This window comes from Adiantum capillus-veneris, chromosome 22 (assembly GCF_014529385.1).
Source record: "Adiantum capillus-veneris isolate H3 chromosome 22, ASM1452938v2, whole genome shotgun sequence".
NCBI lineage: Eukaryota > Viridiplantae > Streptophyta > Polypodiopsida > Polypodiales > Pteridaceae > Adiantum > Adiantum capillus-veneris.
The window spans coordinates 8,131,615-8,149,069 of NC_140952.1; positions in this window are offsets into that span (position 1 = coordinate 8,131,615).

Below are 17,455 nucleotides of genomic sequence, written 5' to 3' on the forward strand. Positions count from 1 at the left end.
AGAAGAAATTGCCAACCATCGTGGAAAAAGGTAAAGCAAAGTTAAACATTGACGTGTGTCAACCTCGCCAGACAACTTTACCTTCAACGAGCTTCCATCAAATTTCCCACGAAGCCTCTACATCCAGAGCCACACCATCAACAATGCAATGGAAACCAAAGCAAAAAGTCTATCAACCAAAGTTTCCATCACAAAAAAGCATCCAGAAGAAGCCGAAGAATTTCAACCAAGTGTTGATATCCAAAGAGCACATCCAAGTCAAAGACCCAGTTTGGATACATGAAACACGGGTTCAACCACAACAACAAAAGGTGACAGGGTGGATAGCATCAAATGAGTCAATCACTTCTCAAGGCTACTTCCAAGGAAACACTAATGTTTGGGCAAAAAGCCTAAAGTAACAGCCTAGACCTACCCACCTCAACCAACGAGTTCTACAAGGAACAAGGCGCGCCATCAACGGAATACAAAATACTCAGGCAAGCAAAAGAACACCAACAAAAGGCAAACAAAAAGACCTTCCAAGCGGGCAACACAAAAAGTTTGGGTACCAAAATCAGACTTCAACGAAGATACCCAACACAAACAGGTGAATCAGCGGGTGATTCCAGTGAAGCTACTCGAAGCACAAGGATTCTATGAAGGTAACACCCAAATATGGTTACCCAAAGTAGTTGCTCAACCTAGAGCCACTAAGACCAACCAAGTGGCAAAGTACCCCACACAAAGACAATCAACAACAACAAAGAGCCAATGGAGACCAATTACAACCAAGGCTGCTGCAATCTACAGATGGATACCTTGTCATCAATTACAAAAGCAAGGATTTTTCAACGCAAATCATCAGGTTTGGATATCAAAGCCTAGTGTCCATCAAATTATAGAAGAAGATAAAATGCCAAAGATGGTCACACAAGGACCAAAAACAAGATGGGTTCCAAAATTGCTAGTGGAAACTCAATCACAGAGAACCCACACATCTCGACAATCGCTTCTCATGGAAATTAATGCAAAGGCTACATCAATCCCTATCAAAGCTGAAGGACTTGTTTTACAAAGAAGTATCAACATACAACAAGTAAGTCAAGAGGAGCCAAAATATGCCAACCTACTCGACAAAATGGTGGCATCCAAAGACCAACACAATGGAAGAGGCCTAAATTTCAAGAACTTCTGGCGTTGGGTTTCAGGCCATGAACAGGTAATTCCAAGTCGCCATTAAAAATACATGGCATAAAAGTCAAGAGTCGGGTAGTTGAGCCACTAAATGAGCAAGGCATTAGTCCCAAAGCTTCAAGTAATATTCTCTGTGGTCTAAGAGTCTTAGCTATTCTAGGTCCTTCTCAAGGTGGAGGAGTTGAGCATATTTATGTTGTGTCGCTCATGCTGGTATAGGTGAGCATAAGAGTCCAAGTCTATGTATTTTAAGTTTGGTTAAGTGAAGAAGAGAGTACAAAATACACTCACGCACTACGCATAGTGAGGAATGAGTGGAGAAGCTTCTACATCGAAAAACCTTCTTGGAAACGTGCAAGCTATTGAGACATCCTTTGATGTCACATGTGCTACATTTGTTCCTTGAAGCACCCATCAACTCCATCTTTTACACTACATGCTTTTGTTTGAAAACTTCTCATAAGCATATAGAGTGTCCCATAATTGGCACTTACATTAGGCACTCTTCCTTTGTTTCTCCCAAGCACTCACCTTGCATGATCGGTACTTCGAGTCAAAATGCTCAACTCCAATAAGAGCGTATACCAAAGGCACTTTTTTCCCACTGGGTTTTTCCCTTTGGTCATCCAGGTTTTAAGACCCTAATCTAGACCTCATCATCAACTTCTTGTATATATTCCTTCTACATCAACAATAAGGAAAGGGCTACCCAAATCAATCAACAACAACTTGGAGCAAAAACAGCAGGTCTCCATATGCTTATCAAGAGCATCTTTTATCTTCAAGGGTGACAACAAAGCTCCATCCAACAATGGCACGTCAAAGAATGGCCTACAACATCAAGCAATGAGAAATTTAGCAAGCGAGCTATCCACAACAATCAAAAGTAGCTCACACAGTGCTTCAACCTTGGTGACCTATTGCAGACAACTCAAATTGCAGTGGACCTTGAAAGAATATCCATCATAAAGTCCACGCCACAAAGAGGATCAGTTCTACATGATCAAACACTTCAACATCCATCTTTACGGCGGCTAAGATTGGCAACCAAGAGGCGAATGCACAACAAGAAGAAACGTTGCCTCGATAATCAAAGCTCAAATCATCTATCAAAAACATGACACCTATGCATCACTCTAGGAAGGGGGGAGTGTCATCAACAACAACGCGCTTCCCAAGATGAAGACCGACCTTGAAGACAAAGCTGAATACAAACCTATGACAAGACTGCACAAGGTCGTGTCAAGGGACGACACGAGCTAGGAAGGGGGGAGTGTTTGGAGGTGATAACAACATACAAGTGCCCACCTAGCCAAGGCGCCCGTTGCGTCATCCGGCCAAAGTTTTGATGTGGTCACATTATTTTTCCGATGTTTAATACATCAAACCCTGTAAAAGCCTAATTTCAATCGTCTATGTCAAGTCTGAGTCAAAGATGTAATTTTTCTAGTGATGTATGTAAAGGTCCATGAGAAGTTGGCCGCCGGCCACTTTAGAAAGCCCTAGGTATATAATACACTAAGTTTAGTGGGAAAGAGGAGATTATTTTTTGAAGATAAGGGACTACTGCATTACGTATAGGGAGATACCTCTTTGCTCCAACTTGTAATCATCGCTTCGGGGGCTACGGTAATCCAAATTCAGTTTTGTTTCTTGCATTGTGTTCCTCTTACTCTGCTCTTTCATTCAAGTGTAAGCATTCAAGATTCGATGAAGGTTTCAAATGCATCCGTTTAGGCCTTAAATCGCTGTTTTGAGTGTTTATATGCGTATTTTATGTTGTTTTGACCCTAGGAGAGGCTTTAGGGACCTAAAAACGACCCTTTAGGATCAACCGTTTAATATTTTTGCGTACTGTGGGACGAACGATCGCGATCGTTGTACCTCTTTGGAATGCTATGACAGTGATAGGGTATGTTCCTGATAGTCCCTTGTAGCTTCCCTTCAAGTTTTGTGCGATTACGATATGATTTGTATGATAAACGGGCGTGATGACTGTAGAGTTGTGTAGAAGGACATAGGCAGATTGATTGGCTTTAGTGTGTTTGATTTGCTTGTAGAGTTAGTAGTTGCATCTCTTCGAGTTCACTTCGTTAGGATTGACACCCTAGTGAGTTTCCATGCCTCATCCGAGTCGCTTCCCCTGTATCGATAATTTTATGTTGATGCTTGAGAGCTATGCTATGGACGTCCGTCGCGGCGACCCGCAAACAAGTTGTTTTGAATGAAACTCGATAAGCTCATAGAGCAACATGGAGATTCATTTCCCAGTCTGTCCTTCCTAAACTAAACACTTTGGTCAGTACCGAGCTAAGAATTGTATTCGTATGCTCAGCTTGTCCATTTGCTTGTGGGTGATAGGGAGCTGATTTATTATGGATGACCATAAACTCATTAAGCAAATACTCTATTACCACATTGAGGAAATGAGTTCCCCGATCACTAACAATCTCTATTAGTAGTCCATATCTCATGAATACATACTCATATAAGAATGCAGGAGTGGTTCTAGCATCATTCTTTTGAGTCCTTTAGCCTCGGCCCACATGGTCAAATAGTCCGTAGCTACAATGATATATTGAGCTTGGGTTCTATATGCAGGTGGATGTATCGGTCCAACAAAATCTATACCCCATTTTGCGAAGGCTCTAGCCCCCATCATTGATCTTAAGGGCATGCTGTCTACTCGTGTGGGCATTTTTGCTCGTTGACAAGCACCACACCTTCGAACATATTCTTTGGCATCTACAAAAAGTGATGGCCACCATATGCCTGCCATTAAGATTGCTCTTGCGGTGGTCTCACTAGAAAAGTGACCTCCGGCTAATCCAGCATGTGCTTGTTCTATAATCAGAATATACTCATTTTCATTTGCACAAAGACGCAAATTTTTATCTTTACCTCTTCGATACAATTGGTTCCCAATAAGAGCATAGTCTCTTGCTTCAGTTTCAATTGCTCTTTGACGATGTTTACTCATATCCTCAGGAAATGTTTGGCTCGATAAGTAAGTAACCAGATAATTACTCCACTTCGGAACAAGTGACATTTGAAACAATGTTACGTGAGGAATGGGTGTTTGTTTTTGACATTGAGGGCAATCTTTTACAAAAGATCTAACATGTCTCCTCATAGTCAGCCAAAATACTCCAAGTCTCAAGATTCATTGCATAGTTTGGTCTTCTGCAAAGTGAAGTCCTACTATGGTAACATGTGCTTGACTTAGGTATTGTTCTTTTTCTTCAGGGTTAATGCATAAAAGCAATATCCCGTCCCAATTTCTTTTAGATAGCCTGCCAGCTAGTAATTGATACATAGCTAATTGCTCAATTAAATCAATTGCGATAGGAAGTGGTATTTGTGAATCCACTTGAGCTATTGTCATCAATGACACAATGTTTTATGACCATCTAGGTATCATTCCCACGGAGAACAAATAGGCATTTGGTAGATCATCGTTTACCCCTTTAGGTGATTCCCCTGAAACAATCCTTGACAAATGATCTGCTCGTTGATGTGTAGTGCCTTTTCTTACAACCACAGTGAAATCAAATTTGAGAAGAGTGATGAACCATCTTACTATTATCCCTGTGCTGCATGGCTTGTTGACCAAATATAACAAAGCTTGGTGGTCCACAAAGAACACAAACTTGTTTGCTAATAGGTAATGTCTATACTTTTTAACGGCATAGATTATTCCTAGTCCTTCTCTTTTGGTGGTGGTGTAATTATTTTCTGCCATGTTCAATAGTCGGCTAGCATAAGAAATAGGAAAGTCAATTTTCCCATCTCCTAGTTGGGCTAGTATACAACCAATAGCAAAGTTTGAAGCATCTACATGTACATGGAATACCTTATCCCAATCTGGTGCTTTCAATATTGGAGCTGAGGTGAGAGCTTGCTTAAGCTTCATGAAGGATTCTTCACATGCCTCGGTCCATTCAAAGTGCGTAATCAAGCTATACGTGGGTTTTGCAATTATAGCATACATGTAGATGAACCGTCAGTAATATCCACAATGTCCCATGAAGGCTTGTACCCCCTTGACTGTTGTTGGTCTAGGAAAATCAGCAATGACATGAATCTTCTCAATATCAGTAGCTATGCCATTTTTAGACACTATATGTCCAAGAATTTTCCCTTGTCTTCCCATGAATGTGCACTTTTTGGATTTAAGCAAACCCTATAAAGTCTACATTTCTCGAATACCTTTTTGAGGTGTTCAAAATGATCAGCACGGATTGACGAATGTACGCATAGATCATCCATGTATACTTCTAAGAATTTCCGAAGATACTCTTTGAAATCATGGCTCATCAATCTCTCAAATGTGGCTGGAGCATTAGTTAACCCAAACGGCATAACCCGGTAGGCAAATATATCCCATTCTGTTGCAAAAGCAATTTTATGCTGATCTTTTGGGTCAACCAAAAGTTGATTGTATCCCGAAAAGTTGTCTAAGAAGTTGTCAGCTTCTTTTCCTGCCACTCGTTCTAAAACATGCTCAGTTATCAAAAGAGGAAAGTTGTCCCTAATGGTAGCTGCATTCACCTTTTTGAGATTAACAGACACTTGTAATTTCCCATTCTTCTTAGGTACTACCACAATTGGAGACACCCAATCTGTGTGTTCAATTTCGTAAATGAATTCATCTTCCTTTAGTTTTTCAATCTCTTCTTTGCTCTTCCTAGCAAATGTTTCGTTATAAGTGTATGGTCTCTGTCTACTTGGTTTCGCATCATCTCTCATGGGTATAGTATGTTGACTGACTTTTGGATCAACACCCTTGAGATCCTTGCTCGAGGGGTTCATCGTTTAGTACCCCCCTTTATAACGTGCGTTCACGGGGTATTAAAAAAACCCCTCTTTTAACATGTCTGAATGAATAAAATGACCCCTTATTTTAGGATTTTTTCCAAAATTGAATATAAAAACCCCTTATTTTAATGTATCTCTGTTAAATTGCCTAATTTTTTTTATTTTTAAAACCCCTCCTTTCGAACTCACGCTATACATTAACGTGATTACATAGTGCACCCCCCGAGGATCCTTGTAAGACCAAGCAAAGATATCCTGGTATTCCTTTAACAAGATTAGCAAAATCTTTTCTTCTTCTTCTGTTAGGTCATTTGCAATGTAAGCAGGTCTAGGCTCTTCTCCTGGTTTAGCCAAGTCTACCCTTTTAGCATTTCAGGCCCTTCATAAGATTCGCCTTGTTTCCGTAGTTCCTTAACAGGTTGTTCAATTATAATTTTCTGATCTTGGAAAGTATAGTTTTTGTAATGGGATGGAACATGCATTACATCCTTACCATCCTCTTCCGTGGTTTCCATTTCGGTTGTGTATATCTCCTTTAGAGGTTTTTTAAACTCTTGATATTTCTTTTTCCGCTCGACTCTGGTCATGAGTGGTCTCTTATTCCATGATTTTTCTTGAGTACCCTTCCTTGTTTTTCTTGATGTATGAGATATTTTTGAATTTTTGTTTAAAGGATATCTGCCATATATTTTGTCCTTGACATAATCATTAGCATCTATCTACATCAAGAATTGTGTTTTACTGGAGACTGATGGCATAGGTCGTGTTTTCACGATATTGGTGTCTCTCTTTTGTCTATACCATTTTTGTCTTCTTGATTTCTGGTTTGGAAAGTCAAAAAACTTTTCCCCCCCTCCCCTTAAGAGTAACTGAGCTCTTGTATGCTCTTTTTCTGACCCCAAATCTTCTGAGGTAGCTGAGTGCTCATTTAACTCATCAGTTGCATCGTAATAGAGGTCAAAAAATACTTGTTGAGCTTTCATCAAGTCCTTGGGTTCTTCATCTTCGTTTTCAATATTGAGGACTGACATCATTTGGATGGGAATTATGTCGTGGCCATCCTCATTGCAAAATTGAGTAGGCATAAACGTATTAACACATACATCCATTGTTGCTAAAATTTGATTCCACTCGAATGGTTCAAATAAATGCTCTAGAAAGGGTTCAGGTATGTAGGCTTCGTTTGTACAGTCCCTGTCTAGGATACATGTCTCTCGTCTTAAGCTTCCATTTTCTGAAGCTCCGCATATCCAAATAGGAGTGTCTTTGTTTAACCAGGATGGGAGTTTAGTTTCAGCCAAAGAGACTGAATCAAACTCTCGGATGGGTGTTTTCAAGACATCTCTATAATTGTGATCTTTTAGATTAACTCTTGTTATAGATCCCACCTGCTTCAAGTACAGATAGTTGTTTCCCCAATCTTCGATAACCTGTACCTATCGCATGAAAGGTCTTCCCAATATGATTTCTTAGTTGAGTTTTTTCCCAAAGTCTACTATGGAAAAATTATGTTGATATTCAATTCCACAGGAATTGACTATCACTTTTTCAAGTAGCCCTAGTGGTCTCTCAATGTGTCCGTAAACCAACTGCAATTTCATTCGCGTTTGTCTAATGGCTGGCTGTCCCCAGGATTCCCATACTTCTTTAGTGGCTATGGCTATGCCAGCTCCACTATCCAGTATTGCCATGGTTTCAATGTCATTATATTTCATTGGGAGGGTGGTGTTTCCTTCTTCCCCTTCATAATATTCTCCGACCTTGTTCATAGGAACTGATCGAATCTCTTTGTTTTTCCATTTTATTCTTCAATTTTTCCAAATTCTTAGAGATTAACCCCGTTATCCCCACCTTCTCTAGGGTTTTCTATAAATTGTTCCACAAGTATGGTCTGAGTTTCAACATTTCTCCCAAAGTAAGAGTCCTCTGGATCGGTGTAGACATGATTGAATGAATGTTGTCTACTTCTAGGGTCTGTTCAGCTCTTTTTACTTGAGTGGTCTTGCAAACGATGGATTCATCTTCTTATCTCCCAAGTAAGAATGTAATGTTTTTAATGTCAATGGTTTAGATATTCCTGAAGCTTCCGATCCGCAATCCCCGTACAAGGATTGTAAATCCATGTTCACATCAAATGGTAGGTTATCCAACCAGACTTCCTCTATAAGAGCTGACTTTAAAGTTAGGCTCCCATCATTGATCTCTCTCATATTTTTCCATAAGTGTCCTGGCCAGTCTTCCTCTACGACTGGAATTCCATCTAAAGCATCTTCACTGTCCGGCACTATAAGCTCTGGTTCATTTGTTTCAAGGTGGGGTTCTGCCACCACGTCAAATTTTGCTTTCGTTTCTTCTACCGCAAGCTCTTCAAGTTTTTCAATACTTTCAAGCTTGGGTTTTTGTTGATCCATCATTTCTTGCGTGATTCTTACCAAATTTTGATAAGCCTCTAGCTTTACTGCTTCCATGTCTGGAGATGGATAGTTTTTCCATTTGTTTTCCATGTTTTGACATGCTTTAAGTACTGCTTGAGAGGCTTCCAAGGCAGCATTAAAAGGATCAAAATTTTTATCAATCAGAATGGATCCTCCAGATTTCACGGTTGTTTCCTTGAATTCACTGCCAGTTTCTTTCAACTTGTCTTGGGCTAGCATTTTTTATTTCTCTTCGTTTTCAACCCGTTGTTTTTGTTTTCTCATCTCACATCTTTTGCTTTTTCTCCTTTTGATTCTTTGAGAAGAAACTTTCGGGTTCTCCGAATCATGAGAGGAGTTGTGTTTCTTTTTCTTTGTCTGGGTTCTAGTGATTACCTTGCTTGGAACAATTGGTGCACTCTCTGATGAGATACTAGGCATCACTTGGACTACGTTTACGATAGTTTTTTCCTTGTTCAAAGGATTCTTAGGACAATCTTTCGGAAAGTATCCTCCCTTTTTGCAACATTGTATGCATAGGCTTCAATTGGTTTGAGGTTTTTGTCAGGCTCTGGACATTCGTTCTTCCAATGGTCATCAGCACCACAGTTATGATAGTTTCCTGTTCTAGGCTTCATCATGGGTCTTCCCATGGGAGGTCTGACACCTTGATTAGCTACATAATACATTGGTGCGAGCTCTGGTGGAGCATAAGTTATGGTTTCTTCCATTGGTGGTGGATGTGGACTATACCAATCTCCTTCTACCATTACTGTAAATGGACTAGGCTCTGCATAGGGTGTAACAGGCACTAATGCTTGTTCATCTATGACTCCTTTCGAGCACATGTACTTTACAGGCACTACATTATGTCCTAGATACGGAGGTTGTTGTCCCAACACAGTTTGAGGTCTTTCCATACCCATTGGTGTTCTTTGAGCTTGGGCCATATTAGGCTGATATCTGTACATGGGTTGTCCTTGTGGCCTCATGGGCACGTACTGAACTTTCCCATCATACTTTGGTCTGTAGTAGCACTCGTGGGTCTCATGGTTGGTCCATTTACCCTCGATTGCACACTGTGCGCTCCTTGCCGCACTGTTGAAGCAAGGGACTTGCCGATACACCGTGTACGAGCCGCAGACGGCTCCAAGCACACAACTAGTTTAACTAGTAAGCTCAAAGAGGGCAATGGTGTGTCACTCACCGCCTTATGCTCCTGCCGTAGAGGATTCCTCGCCGCGAAGAAGAGGGAGACGCCGCTACGCCACGCTCAACCGCCTCGTCGCCGTCGTGCTGCCGCAACGCTCGATCGCACACACACTCTCACTCTCTCTCTCTCTCTCTCTCTCTCTCTCTCTCTCTCTCTCTCTCTCTCTCTCTCTCACACACACACACACACACACACACACACACACACACACACACACACACACACACACACACACACACACACACACACACACACACGCACGCACACGCACACACACAAGGAGATGGTGAAGGAGAAGGTGGAGATGGAGCAAGAGCAGCTTCTATTGCACAATGAGAGAATGACTCAATTTTAGGTTTAATTGGCTTTTATGTGAGCTCACCCCATTCACACTTGGGCGCCCATGCTTAGCCAACTAACCCTAGCATGTTCGTGTTAGAGTGCGCCTCTCATCGGCGATCACTCTACCTTTCCCTATTGGACCGACAAGCCCGGTGCCTGACTCTACTTAAATAAATAATACGGTTACAGTGTCCGTCGTAGGCGATAGGGTGCCCGTGAGCCACGAGGGTTAACATTGCCCCCCTTCCTGATGTAGATTCCGTCCTCGGAAGCTATTGAGTTGAAGCTTGGTATGTCCATGTTGTAGAGCATCTAGATTTGAATCTGCAAGGCAAAGTCACTGTTTTAGCAAGCGGAATTATATTGCCATAAATCATGAGGGGAATGTAAAGTACATGTGGAAATGAGTAAATGCAAGATTTATGAAATGTTAGACTGCCATTAAGGACAAATAAATTGCACTTTGAGTAAATTAATAAATCAAGAGTTTTGAGCTTATGGGTGAGTCTATCAATTAGTTAGCTATGACTAAGGTTAAAACAACTACTCTGGTACTAGCTAAGCTAAGAAGATTATCTAAATGCAAGATTCCCTAATTATGCTTTTCAGCTTTGATTAGCCAACTCGCTCTCACAATTGCAAACAAAAGCTTGAAATGTTAACTGTAAGCTCCATGGAAGTCTTTTAATTTTTTATTTTTTATTTTATTTTTTTTAATACTTTTTTACTTTGGGTCACAATCATGTGACGTGTGTGCTTATTTTGTATGTCCGGGGTTTTTTGCTTCTCAAGGAAAAGCGCCCACACTAGGAACCTCTAGGGCTCTAGTACCATAGACAATACATGTGAGTGAAGTACCAATTCAAGCCAGGATTTCTCTTCCAGCGTAAGATTTTTCATTTGTGGCACTTATGTTTTTTTTTTTTTTTTGCTTCCATTTCCTTGGTATTCGCACTAGTGTTTTTTGTTGTTTGAGTGAGCAAGCCTTTCTCTGCCTAAAACATTCCTAAGGTCTCAAATACTCGGATAATTTTATTAGCTAGGCCTAGTGGTCAAGTAAATGAGTTAACCTAAAGTCACGGTCTCCTAATCTCCAGGCTCATCCATAAGATTAAACTGGAGTTCAATCAACTTAAGCAAAGACAAATTTATACATCTATAATGGCAGATAACAATCATAACTATTGCACTCAAACAAAGAATGAAAAATCATTATTAGCAATTACACATATCCACCAACATGAATCATGGAATGTAGTACACCTGGAGGTATGGAGTGGCTCATTTCATTGAAGCAGATGTCCTCAGCCATGTGGATGGAGATCCATATAAGTCCTACCTAACACATCCAAAAACAGGCACTATACCTCTAGGAGGCATGTCAGTGTGAAAAATTAAAACTCCTAAAAAACAAACTCAAAACACAATCTAGACCCCTAACCTACCTATCTGTCACCCCTTTTAGAATCAAGGAAAGAGGATATTATATAAACCGGGTGGCCACCCTAAGGCTAGGCCTCTATCCTCATCATCTAGATAAATAAAATCGTTGTCCGTGAGGCCATAGTCTTCCTCGGTCTCTATTAGTTCCTCTTCATCATCCTCTTGTGCAAGCATGCTAATCAAGAACCTCGCGATGCGTGGATACTCATCTTGTGCAAAAGAATAAGCATGTGCCATTGGAGACACATTCGCTACTGGGTAGGGATCACTAGTTAGCCATAGACGTATCAGCCATTCTAACTCCTCAAAATTTCTCTCACATGCAAGGCTCTCTATCAAATCCCATTCGCAAGAAAGTATAGGGTAGCATACGTAGAACACTTGAGGAAAAGACAAAGGGTACCTTTCATCAAAAATAGAAGTGCATGCCTCTGGTGAAGTAGCCATTTCTGACAAGACAGATAGATTTGGTTAGGCCTTTAAAACATAAGAGTTGTTTTTGTGTGTTGCTTGAATTGACACGGTGAATTTGGACTTATATGTAAGATCTGATAGGGTGCTATTGCTCTTTACTATTTTTGTTTTTTGTGAGTATAAGGCTATATATATACATTCCCTAAGATTGGAATTGAGAGGTCAGGGAAGAAGGTTGAGAGGGGAGCGAGTGAATGATTGATGTTAGCAAACACTCCCCCCTTCCTTGGGTAGATCATACCTTTTGGAATAAGGTCGTCACCTTTTGAAACCAATTGTTCCAAGTTGTTATGGGTGAAGGTTTTAACCAATAGTTTCCGACCGCCCTATGCGTTTCATCTAGTTGCAAGGGTGGTAAGGTACTCTCCCATGATTTTATTTGCAACGTTGTTGTAGGTGGTGAACTTACCCCGGGAGGTGCAAACTCTTTCGTGCTTGTATGGATATGTACAGTGGTAGGTGGAGGTTGTGTCGAAGCTTCTATTTGCGTATAGGAACTACATGAAGAGCAAGAAGCTTCATTTGATTTCCCTGTTCCTGAGCTAGGTGGAACAAATTGTTCTTTCTTTGGTACCCAAACTAGCTCTAGATCGGGTGTGTAACATTCCATGATTTTTTCCTTTCCGCGATTTTCAATTTGTTTTGGAGCCACAGGATTGGGTTTACATGGGCCAGGTGACAGGTAAGAGTACACTTTACGTTTGGGCACCCAGATTTGATCATTTTCTTCATAGTATCCTTGGGCTTCCAATAGTCGTTTAGGAATCCAACGCAACGTTTCTTTACATTTCTTGGAGTGAGTGAGACGGTTCTTACTAGGTTTCCGTTTATTTGCATCAACCATGCTCACTACAGAGGCTTTAGGGACCCACTTGTATGTTTTCTCTGTTATATTAGGATGGTTCTTGTGTGTCTCAAGCTTTCTTTCAACTACATCAGTTGAAGCTCTAGAGAGTTGGGCTATGGGGACGTATGGTTCAACCTCTTGGACATGCAATGTCTTGGGTTTTATTTCCTTAGGCAATATCTCAGGGACTATGGCTTGAGTGGTAGGGCTAAGAGTTGGTTTTTGCGTTGTAACACCCCCAATCCCCCAATCAATAGTGCATTTGGTGGCTATCATCCACGTGCGGCCTAGGTTTATATTACCCTCCATAGTTCCAGTAGGCATGACCAAAAAGTCTTGAGCTACAATCCCATTGTCATAACTGACAGAAGTATGCCAGATTCCAAAAACCGTAGTTTTTTTCTTGTTGACACCCTTGACTTGGATAATACTCTCAGATAGAGGTGGCTTCCCTAACTGACACCACACCCCATAGGATAGCAGATTATATTTAGCACCCGTGTCCAATAAGGCGTTATATAGCACTTTTCCATAGGCACTATTTAACTCAATAGGGTATCGTAGAGGTGTGTTAGAGTCTAACCCATCCTCTTCGATTTCCACGTGGAATGCATTTGTGACTCCAAGGTTAGCCTCTCGTTTTTGTCTTATACGTTGTTGTCGCTCCTTAGCCTCAGCTTGAGCTTGTATCTTGTTTAACTCAGTTTGTGCTTTGGCGGCCTTCTTTTGATGAATGGCCCGTAGTTCTTCTTGGCTTAAAGGATCATAATATCTTTTGAATTTACTCCCATTGAGGAATCCAATGGTTTCAACTCCATCAAGAGTTTCCACACGAAGGGTACCTTGTGGGGTAATTTCACATACTCTATATGGTCCTTTACCAGCATATTTCAACTTTTTCTTCTCTTTACGTACTCCATACATAAGGACTTTATCACCAACTTTGATGTCCTTGTCCTTCACATGGCGATCAAACCACTTCTTTCTCCTATCCTTTTCCACAAGAGCATTTTTCACAGCCAACTGTCTCTCTTCGTCTAGTTTTTCTAAGATATACAAACGCTCGGTTAAGGGGTTACCATTCCATCCTTCTTGCGAAGCTACCCTAAGACTAGGAATGACAAACTCCCAAGGCATAACCGCTTCTTGGCCGTATACCATTTTGAATGGCATACAATTAATAGCCACTTTATAAGCAGTACGATAAGCCCATAGAGCAGATGTCAACTTCAAATCCCAATCAGTGCGATGAGCTTCTACTGTCTTGGTTAAAATAGAGATTAGAGTCTTGTTGGTGCTCTTGGCTTGTCCATTAGCTTGCAGGTAATAAGGTGTAGACTTATGGTGGGATATCATAAAGGTCGTGGTAAGCTCTCTTATTACCTCATTTATAAAATGGGTACCATTATCACTAACAATTTCAAAAGGGCACCAAATCTTGTGATAATGTTCTCAAAAAGAAACTTAGCTGTTGTCCTCGCGTCAGTTTTTTGTGAAGCCTTATTAGCTTCAGCCCACTTTGTTACATAGTCCGTAGCAACTAGAATATATCGAGATTGAGTGTTGCGAGCTGCGGGACTAATTGGACCTACAAAGTCTAAGCCCCATTTTTCAAATGGTTGGGTTACTTTAATAGGATGTAAGGGCATTCTGTCTTTGCGTTGTGTGGTCTTGTAACGTTGGCACTCATCACACCCTTTTGAAAAAAGTGATGCATCCTTAAATAAAGTTGGCCACCAATAGCCTGATTGCAGCACCTTTCTAGCAGTCAGGTCTCCTGAAAAATGTCCTCCTTCTATGCCCATATGTGCTTCTTGCAAGATATACAAATATTCATCCTCACGGGCACAACGCCTAAGAATATCATCCTTGCCTAATCTATACAGAGTTCCGGCAATCAAACAATAGGGTTAACATTCTTTTACTAGCCTTCGAGAGATATCCTTACGAAGTTCCTTGGGTGGAAAACCATTAACTAAAAAGTTAACAATGTTCTCACTCCATTCATGCATAGTCTCAACTATGAATAGGGAAGTATCGGGTAATTCATCATCAACTCCTGTAGGGGCTTCACCATTGGGTATGCGAGACAAATGATCAGCCATGACGTGCCTTTTACCGGGTCTCACTACAATCGTGAAATCAAACTCCAGAAGAATTAACAACCATCGTGTGATTCTTTCTGTGGAGCATGGCTTGTTTACCAGATACAGCAACGCTTGATGGTCCACATAAAATACAAACTTGTTTGCCAGAAGGTAGTAGCAAAATTTCTTTACTGCATAAACCATTGCCAAACCTTCTCGCTCTGTAGTGGTGTAGTTCCTTTCAGCATCGTTCAATTGACGGCTTGCAAAGCTAATGGGATAGTCCAATTTATGTTCTCCTGGTTGAGTGAGAACACACCCAATAGCAAAGTTTGATGCATCAATATGCACATGGAAAATGACATCCCAGTTAAGTGTTCTTAAAATCGGAGCACTTGCTAGTGTTTTCTTCAATTGTTCATTGGCCTGGTCACACTCTTCAGTCCATTTAAATTCAATGAGAAGCTTGTACAAAGGATGTGCTATCTCAGCGAAAAATAAAATAAACCATCGATAATAACCCACGTATCCCATGAACCTTTGAACTCCCTTGTAATTGGTTGGTGGTGGTAACTCTAGAATCACTTTAATTTTGCTCTCATCGGTTGAGATACCATTCTTGGATACTATATGCCCTAAAATAACTCCATGCTTGACCCAAAATTGGCATTTGAACGGGTTCAATGAGATACGATATAACCTACACTTTTCAAACACCTTCCGCAAACATGATAGATGTTCTTTCCAAGAAGAGTAAACACAAAGGTCTTCTAAGAAAGCTTCACAAAACTCTCTCAAATATTCTTTAAAAGCAGTGTTTATTAATCGTTGGAATGTAGCAGGGACATTTGTTAAGCCAAAAGCCATCACACGAAATGCAAACACGCCAGATTCTATGATGAAGGCAGTTTTAGCTTGGTCCTCTAGCGCTATCGTGATTTGGTTGTAGCCTGAGTACCCATCTAGAAAGCTATAAGCTTCCTTGCCTGCAACTCTTTCGAGTACATGTTCGGAATATGGTAGGGGGTAATAGTCTCTTCTAGTAGCTGCATTAACTTTTTTGAGGTCCACGTACACCCTGAGTTTCCCATTCTTTTTTGGCACGATAACTATTGGAGACACCCATTCAGAGTGTTCAATAGGATATATGAACCCACATTTGATAAGCTTTTCTAGTTCTTCTTGAATGATCTTTGCGTACTTAGGATTCATCGGGTAGGGTCTTTGTTGTACGGGCTTCGCAGTGCTAATCATAGGGATTGTATGTTGGACCACAGAAGGTGGAACACCTTTCATATCATGGTATGTCCAAGCGAATACGTCCTTGAATTCCTTGAGAAGCTCTTTGAGGACCGCCTCTTCAACTTCTGTGAGGTCTTGGGCAATAAAAACAGGTTTTGATTCTTCACCGGGGTTAACTAATTCTATTTCTTTAACTATTGCCGGACCATCATAGATTCCATTATTCCCATCGATAGGTATTCTTTGGGCTTTTGTGTACACAACCTTTGCTTCCCCTGTGGTGTAAGATTTGAAATGTTCTGGTATAGGATGCAAGTCTGTGGATTCTGGTTGTGCTTTGGTTTGTGCTTCCATTTCTGCTTTCTTGTGTTGTCGAGCTAACTCTTGGTTTTGACGCCTCCTTGCAGTGCGGCTCAACTTTGGCTTGTCTATGATCTCTAATTGGGCTATGTCATGGGGTCGTGGTCTACACCACATAACATTTTGGAGATATTCACCCCAATTGTCTACCAATTTTCGATGAGCATCACATGCCCCTATATAACTGAGCCATTCTGCTGAGGATCTCTTCTTTTTTATCCTAGCACGTACATTCGCTCGATATCGACGCCTCTTAAGGTTTTTCTTTTTCTTATTTGATACCTGCTTTTGATTTGCATTTAGATCTGGCTCACTAAAGGAGTCCTCGTTGGTGTCCTCTTCACTCTCGGGGGAGCTATCATCGGTTGATGTGCTCGGTCCTTCCGAATGTTTTGACTCTGAACTTGCTCCACTCTCTAATTCATGAGATTCAGAATCTGTTTCACTCTGGGAGTCAGTGTCCAAGTCGTGTTGGTCAAAGTCTTCTATTGAGCTATCGGTGTCACTGTCAGATTGGTCCACAATTGCCTTGCCCTTAGAAGATGCATGTATGGCACTTATCATGTTCAGAGGTGCAATTTGTGGTACCTCTTCCCCCTCTGGTGTGACCCAAGTGGTTCCTCTATTTCCCCAGGTATCTATGGTTGCAGCTAGGTGTACCCAGTCTACGTTGTCTGATTCCGTCATACCCGGTAACACATCCATGTAAGGAGAATCTTGGCCAATGTCTGTATCCTTCTTACAAGTGTAACAATATTGTAGTGGGGCCAAGTGAACTGTGGTGTCAGAGCGATGATCAATAATGGTTTTACTCCCTAAGGGGTGTACCTTACCAGTCACCAAATCCACTCTAAGGACAGAGTCTTGGAATTGCAAACAGACATGATTTTTAGACCAATCATGAACCATTTGTGCTTCCCTCATGAATGGTCGTCCTAAAATCATTTCATATGACATAAGGTGTTTAGAGAAATCCATTACAATGAACGTATGTTACCTTGTGTCCTAGAACTTTGATCTTAAGATCCTTGAGCATCCC